The sequence below is a fragment of the Octopus bimaculoides genome, chromosome 2, assembly GCF_046866305.1.
Source record: "Octopus bimaculoides isolate indiv1 chromosome 2, ASM4686630v1, whole genome shotgun sequence".
In the NCBI taxonomy this organism is placed as follows: Eukaryota; Metazoa; Mollusca; class Cephalopoda; order Octopoda; family Octopodidae; genus Octopus; species Octopus bimaculoides.
In genome coordinates this window covers 60,739,497-60,749,496 of record NC_142929.1, presented here as the reverse complement: position 1 = coordinate 60,749,496, position 10,000 = coordinate 60,739,497, and the positions used below count along the sequence as shown (strand labels likewise).

Here is a 10,000-nt window from a genome sequence, read left to right as displayed (position 1 = left end):
GACTAAAAGCCATATATATATGTGCATGTATAAATAAATATAAATACACACAAACACACACATACACACACACGCATTTACTTATTTATATATACATGTATTCAACATGACTAACATAATGAAATGAGCTAATGATGATGTTCTATGTGCTCACTATACTTGCTGGAAATAGCAACCAAATCTCCCTCAAATTAAACCTTGGTGAATGATACATTGGATAAAGTAACCCTAGATATGCAATGGCTAAGAGATAGTGGTTGTGTCTCGAATACCTTTTGATGATTACAAGCCTGGGGTCAAACAATAACAACAACAACAAACAAATTGTAAAGAAGAAAAATTAGGCAATATAACTTTTGTTGCAACAACATATCTACCGAAATAATGCATGTTTTTTTTTTCTTTTGTGTGTGTGTGTGTGTGTATGTGAACTTTCTATTCAAGAATGACTCACAGAATATTTTAACCTCCCTTGTAAATAAGTAAATAAATAATGAAAAACTCTCTTGACATGTGTAAAATTTAATGAGCCACCAATAAACTGCTGAAGAGAAACCAGCAACAATTAGTTTTCCTGCTTTTCTTGATTGCTTCCAGCTGAATAAATGCTTGGCAATTGTGTATTTTTTAATATATTTTATTTTACTTCTTCATGTTTTCCACACGAAGCACTTTTGATAGTAAAATTTAGAGGACAGTTTAGTTTTCCGACAAGCTTTTGATGTCTCTTCTACGTTGAAACATTTGTCTATTTAGGCATGTTAATTACAAATTGTTTAGTGCTCTGTCAGTCTAATTTTATTGATAGTGAAAAATTTAATTTTTCCTTAAATTTGTTTTGCAGCAGAAATGCCAGCAAAATTCATAGAAAGACATGCATGTAAATAAATATATATATATGTATGTATGTATGTGTGTGTGTGTGTGTGTGTGTGTATATATATATATATACATGCATATATATATATATATATATATATATATATATATATATATATATATATATGCATGTATACACACATACACACATACATGTATGCCTATATATATATATATATATGCATGTGTATGTGTGTGTACATGTATTCATTGCATGCATGTATGTGTGAATTCGATGAAAAGTGTGAGAATTGGATGATCTTCAGCATTTAGCTTTCAAACTGATTTAAAATGTGGCTAACTACATATTACTCATCTATCTATCTATCTGTCTATCTATCTATCAATCTATCTATCTATCTATCTATCTATCTATCTATCTATCTATCTATCTATCTATCTATCTATCTGTCACTCTATCAGTCTGTCTGTACGTCCATCTACCTATTGATCTATCTACCTATTTGATTGACTGTTTCTCAGATTATCATTCTAATTGTTTATCCATCCATTCATTCTTCCATGCACATAAATAAATTATACACCACTATTATACAGTAAGTTAGTAAGCATCTTTATATATTGTTCAAAATTGTTTAGAGCATTGCTGATTGGTTGATTACATACTCAGGTGTATATCCCAGTTAGTGAGGGATATATCTATTAGCCTAAGGGCTAACTTCAAGTTATGGATCATGAGTCATCCAAACAATAATATAAATTGAGTAATAATGTTGTTCTCCCCTTTCTTCCTTCACTGTGTATTTGTAATAGCATGTTTACACACACACACACACACACAAATATATATATATACATATACATTTGTATATGCATATATATATAAAAACATATACATATATGTATATATTCACATATAAATATATATATATATATATGTGTATATATATACACATATATAAATATATATATATATATATATATGTGTATATATATACACATATATATATATATGTACATATATATATATATATATATATATATATATATATATATATATATATATATATATATATATATATATATATATATGTATGTATATGTATGTATGTATATATATGTATATATGTATATACACACATATATATGAATTAATACATACATATATATATACATACATATAAACATATCTATCAATCTCTCTCTCTCTCTCTCTCTCTCTCTATATATATATATATATATATATATATATATATATATATATATGTGAGAAAAGCTACACGTAAGCATCAGATGTAGTGTGCAAGAGAGACGACTGCACTGGTATGATCATGTGTTGAGTATGGATGAGGACATCTGTGTGAAGAAGTGTCACACCTTAACAGTGGAGGGGGGAACCTGTGGAAGAGGTAGACCCAGGAAGAAATAGGATGAGGTGGTGAAGCATGGTCTTCAAATTTTGGGCCTCACAGAGGCAATGACAAGCGACCAAGACCTTTGGAGAAATGTTGTGCTTGAGAAGACCCGACAAGCTAAGTGAGATCATAGCCGTGGCTGATGCCTGTGTTGCATAACTGACCCATTTAAAAGTACCTTTCAATCATTGGGCAATATGCTGTGCTTGAGGAGTCCTGTTCAGTCAAGTGAAATCGAAGTTATAGCCAATGCCAGTGCCGCTTCACTGGCACCTGTACCAGTGGCTTGCAAAAAGCACCATTTGAGCATGGCCAATGCCAGTACCACCTGACTTGCTCCCATGGTGGTGGCACGTAAAAAGCAACATTCGAGCATGGTTGATGCCAGTACTGCATGACTGTCCCCCATGTTGGTGGCATGTAAAAAGCACCCACTACACTCTTGGAGTGGTTAGTGTTAGGAGGGGTATCCAGCTGCAGAAATCTTACCAGATTAGATTGGAGCCTGGTGCAGCCTCCTGGCTTGCCAGTCCTCAGTCAAATCATCCAACCCATGCCAGTATGGAAAGCGGACGTTAAACGACGACGACGACGATGATGATGATGATGATGATGATGATGATGATGATGATGATGATGATGATGATGATGATGATGATGATGATGATGATGATGATGATGATGATGAGGAGGAGGAGGAGGAGGAGGAGGAGGAGGAGGAGGAGGAGGAGGAGGATATATATATGCCAGTCACTTTGATGATGCAAACGTATCACAGGTAGTCACAGACCCTGATGACAAACAAAAACTGCAAAATGACCAGAATGCAATATTCAAATGGCTTGATGAAAATAGCATACAATTCAATGCTGGGAAATTTCAAGCACTCAACTATGGGCCCACAAACTGAAAACAATCAGAATACATAACCAGTGGGTAGTGTAATCCGAGAATCAGTGCATGATCTGGGAATCAACATAAGTAATGATGTAATATTCCATATGCATATTACCAAGGTGGTAATAATGTACACACAAGTAACTGGATGGATTCTGAGATCATTCAGAACCAGGAACAAAGATACCATGCTACTCTTATGGAAAACTTTCATGCTCAGTCATCTGGATTACTGCTCCCAGCTGCGGTTGCTGCAGAGCATCAAATTGGTGGCAGAACTTGAGGCAATTCAGTGCCAATACACAAAAGAAGATTGACTCAGTGAAACAGATGAGCTACTGGGAGAGGCTAAAGGAATTGAAACTCTACTCCCTGGTGAGAAGGCATGAAATACATGCAGTAATATACACGTGGAGGATCCTGGAAGGTCAAGCTCCCAACTTTGGAATTGAAAGCTATATCAACCATTGAATGGCAAGGTACCAAAAATCCCACATTTCCCTCCACAATAAGGACCCAATACCGTAATAGATTGGGTTTTAAGGGTCCACAAGTTTTCAACATTCTGCCAAACAACCTCTGAGATTTGTGAAGTGTAAAATGTGAAGGTCTTCAAAGAGTGTCGGAACAAATTTTATCTGTATTACCAGATGAACCCATATTGCAGCAGGAGGCACAAAGAGCATCCCCATCTACCTTGATACTTCACCAGAAACAGTACAAAAAAGAAACCCAATCACACTGAAAGGGGTGCTCCAGCATGGCATCAGCCTCCGGCTGAAATCAGCAAAGGATAGAACATAAAATAAGTACTCTGCTAAACAATTTTGAGTATGCTTTCAGTTTAATGTTATATTATTTTTTTATATATGACTTGACATAAAAACAAATGGGTACACAGTGGAAACAAGTCACAATAATGAGGAAGCATTGATGTCCAGCACTCCTGAATGGGACTTGATGTGACTTATTTTGCTTGTGTATGACTGACTCTTAAGTGTCTTAACACTAGGCGTATTGATAGGAATATATTCTCTAACACCTAAAAGTGCAGCCTACCCACAAACTTTCAAAATACATACCTTATGTATGCGTGTTTATATCTCTTGAGTTACTTCGAGTCAGAGACAGGCAGAAACAAGGAAAATGCCCCTTGTATTTGAATACTATTCAAATATTTTTTTAAAAACTTTTCATTTGATTTTTCCAAAATTCAATTGTTTTCCATGCTTAGAGTTGAAACCAGTACTAAAATGGTTTTTATAATAAAATTATTTTTGCATTTTCTACCTGAACCTTTTTTCCTTATATATACACATATATATATATACATACATATACACATGCGTGTACACACACACACACACATACGCACACACACACACACACACACATACGCACACGCACACGCACATACACACATGCACAAACACACACACACACACACACACACACACACACACACACATGTATATGTATATATGCAAGGCAACAAGCTGGCAGAAAGACAGTGAGCTGGTACAATCGTTACTATGCCAGGAAAAAAAAGAAGCTTAATAGCATTTTGTTCATCTTTACATTCTAGGTTCAAATGCAGCTGGGGTTGACTTTTTCTTTCGGAATCAGTAGAATAAGTACCAGTTGAACACTGGGATCAATGTAACAAACCAGACTGCTCCACACCGAACTTTCTGGCCTTGTGCCAAAATTTGAAACAAATCTGTATATGTATGTATGCATGTGTGTGTGTGTGTGTGTGCGTGTGTGTGTGTGTGTACATGCATGTATATGTGTATTTAATTATTTATCTATATACAGTAATCCTCTGACTATCGTGGGTGTTACATTCCAAAACCCACCGTGGTTGGTTAAAATCCACAAAGTAGAAACAGTATCGTACAGTATATTTTTAAAAATTATTTTTATAATTTGTATATATTTATTTTATCATAAATGCAAAACAACACCACGGGGGAAATGACGTAATCTTAAATGATAAACTGCGATAGGTGAACCGCGATAAGTGAACCGCGATATGGCAAAGGATTACTGTATGTATATATATTTATACATGCATAAATAAAGATACACACACACACACACACACACACACACACACACACAGGGTGTGATGGGTAGTTGAGGATGCTTAATTATTAGTATATTACTCTCTTCAAACTGATTAAAAAATTTTCATATCCTTTAGATTCTCCATGCCATATAAAATTCTATACAAGCATGCAACCATTGTTGCCATATGTGTGGAACATAGAGATTTGGAAATAGCCTACTTTCTAAATTTTTGAAGATCTTTTGCAGACAAATTTCAGATAGAATTAGAAGGAACGGACAGGGCTGCTTCAACTGCATCAAATTGAAAACCACATTTTAAACGTTTGGACACTATAACGACATTGTAATTCATCCAACTAGTTCAAAATATCACTGATGGGGAACCCGCCACAAAGAACTTCGGATGATGGAGTGGACGACTAGAATGCATTTCTTTTACAGCAAACAATCAGCAAACACCTAGGAAGATGAGGGGATATATGAGCTAACACTAACAAACACTTGCACACTCAAACACACACGCACAAACATGCACACATACACACACTCACACACAAATGCATACACACACAAATGAACTAACAAACACTTGCATACTCAAACACGCACATACACACACACATGCACACACACACACACACACACACACACACACACACACACACACACACACACACACACACACACACATAAGAAACTTTCAGTTTCCATCTACTAATTTTACTCACAAGGTACTGGCTAACCCAAATTATAGCAAAGTATTTCTTTATTATCCAAATTATAGCAAGGGACAACAGACCACATCTATGCTGTGAGATCAAACCCAGCAAATATTTTCTTTTATTATTCTCAAAGTGGTAAGGCAGCAAGCGAGCAGAATCATCAATGCATTCAACAAAATGCTTAACAAAATTTCTTCCACTTCATTGTGTTCTGAGTTCAAATTCTGCCAGAGCTGTCTTCGCCTTTCATCCTTTGTGGTTTCATGAAATAACTATTAGTGAGGATTGGGGATCAATGTAATCTACTTAACTCTCCTCTAAAATCGTTGGTCTTATGCTAAAACTTGAAGCCATTATTCCTGAGGGTGACTCCTTAACTCGTAAATCTATGATTGCATATTTATATGACATGAGCTGGCCGAATTGTTACTCCATACTTAGTGGCATTTCGTTCATCTTTACTTTCTGCCATCAAGGTTGACTTTGCTTTTTGTCCTTTCAGGGTTGATAAAATAAATACCAGTTGAGCATTGGGTTCAATGTAATGGACTTCCCTGCTTCCCTGAAATCGCTGGCCTAGTGCCAAAATTTGAAATGGTTATTACATGAAGCAAAAAGCAGAAAACTGGATCTTGCAACTTCTAAGAAAGTATTGCTTCTACCAATGAAGCACACAGCACTCAATAAATTGACTTGCATCACCAATTTATGGTTGTGAACATGTATCATATGTAAGTTACATTCATTTTAAACCATGAAATACCGATGTTGTGCATTTATTGAAAACAAAAATAATAATAAAAATCCATGTATATAAATTCCGACATGTTTAATAACATGGAGTATGCATAGCGACATAGAATGTCTGACTGAATCTTTACAAGTTTCATCACAACTGGAAACTATTATAAGTGCCTGAATGTTATTTTAGTATGCAAATATGTGAAGTCTGTTACTTCTCTTATCATGATTGTTATATATATATATTTTTATTAATATTCCTATAAAGATGCTTCACTTTAAGTCTGGGGAATTTAATGGTAAAATAAATAAATAAAGCACTTAATTAATTGAAAAATAAACTCTGGAACTAAATATTAAGGAAAAGGAATGTAGATATTTTTTTTCTTTTTTTTGTCAGCTATCTCAATATATTATTGCAATTTAATGAATACTGGGCTTTTGAATCATATTGGAACTGAAACTTGTTACTACTTCAAAGAATTACTTTCCTGTGTATGTTGAAGTTGTAACAGACATAAATGCACTCATATCTGCTTGAATGAATAGACACATACAAACACACACACATACAGATGCATTAGTATACTGTAACGCATGTAGACAAGCAGCAGTACACACTCACACACACAGAGTTAAACCAATGTACTACCACACTTTTAACTTACTGTTGTACATACATAATTAGTCTACTCATCCCCTACTCAACCTGTAACTATTGAAATTCTATTAACTGTTTACTAGGAAACTCCTACTTCTGAAAGGATGTAATCTATAAAGATACCCTTGCATCATTTTAAGGGAAGATATACACAACACATGCACTCTTTTAGGTGTGTGGATAGAGAAAATGTCATCTACCTGTCTTGCTACATCTGGAGATTCTAGGAACATTGAAATATGTCTCCTCTTTAGCAAGACACCTTTTCCTGTCCATCTATCATACTTTTATCTCCTTCAATACTGTACCATACTCAGGTGAGAGCTTTTGTATAATAAGTAATTGGTCACCTTGATAGTGCCAGTATCCTGAAAAAGTACCCAGTACACTCTGTAGATTGGTTGGGATTAGAAAGTACATCCAGCTGTAGAAACCATACCAAGCAGACACTGTAGCTTGGCACTGTCTTTGGGTTAGTCAGCTCCAGCTAGACAGTCCAACTCATGCCAACATAGAAAAATAACCATTAAATAATGATGTTGATGATAATGCTGCTGCTGGTGATGATATCTATATATATTTATATATATAGTACAATATGTAATATTATTTGTCTCTTGTATGGACGTTCTACTGAATTTTAAACAAAACATGTATATGTGTGTGTGTGTGTATACATGTATATATATACATATATATGCGTGCATGTATATGTATGTATATATGTGTATATGCACATACATATACATGTGGGTGTATATGTGTGTGTACGCATGATTGTTTGTGTATGTGTGTGAGTGTCCATGTGTTTAGTAAAGAAATCTACCTTTAGGTAATCATATAAAGATACATGTCCACATATTTATATTCTAAATTTCCCATGATATTTCTGTATAAAGTATCCATTTCTTTCTGTCATTGTTATGTTAAACTATAAACATGAACTGCTCACATCTTGGTATTCTAGACATGTTTTTTCACTAAAGCTGTCTCGCTTTAAAAACACTCCGGCTTTTTTTTTATTCTTAATATTTTATTTGTATATCTTTTTTTATTGCAGTAGCTGGTTATATCTGTTTTGATGTAATCTTTTTTCAGAATCTATTATTTTTGTTTTTTATTCTTGCATAATTAGCGATATTTTGTTGTTTCGAAGACTCTGTATTGTTTCAGTTTCAAGATTCTTCAGATTCATTGACTGTTGAGATATGATGAAAAAGTATATAAATAAATAAATAAATAAATAAATAAAGCAATAATGATAAAGAAAAAATAAATATAAATATAAAATATGTAAATAAAGTACAATAGAATATATAAATAAATAACTAAAAGAAGAAAAAGTTTTCCTTTTTTATTGGTTTCCATAGACATTGACAGCTTAGATTCTTTCTAATTTGTTCCATATGATGAGGATTCTAAACAAGTTACAGAAATCATAGTTGGAAAAACAATAAATTTAACAGAAATTCACTATTCCTTTAAGGGAAATAAGGCCTATCCGTGTAGTGAAGAAGTTCATATAGTAGCTATGAGGTTCTGAGTTTAATCCTATGGTGTGGTGTTTGAAGAAATGGTTTCCATAAGCTGACCAAGAAAATAAAGCCCGTTTCCAAGTCATATTGACTCATAGAGACAGTTCCTGGTTTCTGTGACATCAGCCAAGAAATCCTAGTCATGCAAGCTCATGGGCGCTGGTGCCTTGTAAAAGTATATGTGCTGGTGCTATGTAAAAGCATCTATGCTGGTGCCAAGAAGAAGTGCCCATGCTGGTGCCATGGAAAAACACCTGTGTGAGTGTCACGTAAAAGTGCCCATGCAGGTGCTGCATAAAAGCACCCAGTACAATCTGTGAAGTGGTTGGCATTAGGAAGGGCATCCAGCCATAGAAATCATGCTACAACAGACAATTGGAGCCTGGGCAGCACTCCACCTGACCAACTCCTGTCAAACCATCCAACCTATGCCAGCACGGAGAACGGATGTTAAAAGATGATGCTGATATATATTCCCCACCTGGATGGGACACTGGTGCATCACAGAAATATTTATTTTTGCCAGCTGAGTAAACTGGAGCAATGTGAAATGAAAGGTTTTGCTCAAGAACACAGTACTTTACCCAGTCCAGGAACTGAAACCACAATCTTACGATCAAGAGTCCAATACCCTAACCACTAAGCCATGTGCTTTCATGCTGACCAATAAGCATGGAAATGAAACATTATAGATGAAAACTGTGCAGAAGCTTCTAAGGGAGTGAGTGCATATGCATCAAGGACATGCCACCTAGGTAGGCAAGGTAGGCAGTGCCTACCTTGAATAAAATAAATTGGTAGCAACATTTTCCTTATATGGCAAAATATGCACCTAATTCAATAAAAGGTTACTCTGATTACTATGCATAAAATGCAAAATATATATTTTGTAAAATAGGTATGCATAATTTTTACCCTGCCTTTCAATCTCAGTATTTAATCTATGCATAGTACTACTGTAGTACACATGCTGTGTACATTCCTACAACAATGTATTCTTTATGTGCTAAGGCAGAAATAAATCTACCTTCAACTCAGTCGTGCATCTGTGTTTGACTTATTTTTTTGTGTGTTTTACTACATAAAGGTCACCAACTGCCTGTCCTGAGTAATTAC

At 34.8% G+C, this 10,000-nt stretch overlaps 1 long non-coding RNA gene across 1 annotated transcript in view; it reads left to right on the top strand.

Annotated features, from left to right (window-relative positions):
• The window catches only part of LOC149137085 (uncharacterized), a 192,179-nt gene that overhangs the window by 138,103 nt on the left and 44,076 nt on the right, over nucleotides 1-10,000 (top strand). Inside the window, exon 2 of the long non-coding RNA XR_016237899.1 lies at nucleotides 6,450-6,678. This is a non-coding gene — a long non-coding RNA (uncharacterized LOC149137085). The remainder of the gene's footprint in view (nucleotides 1-6,449; nucleotides 6,679-10,000) is intronic.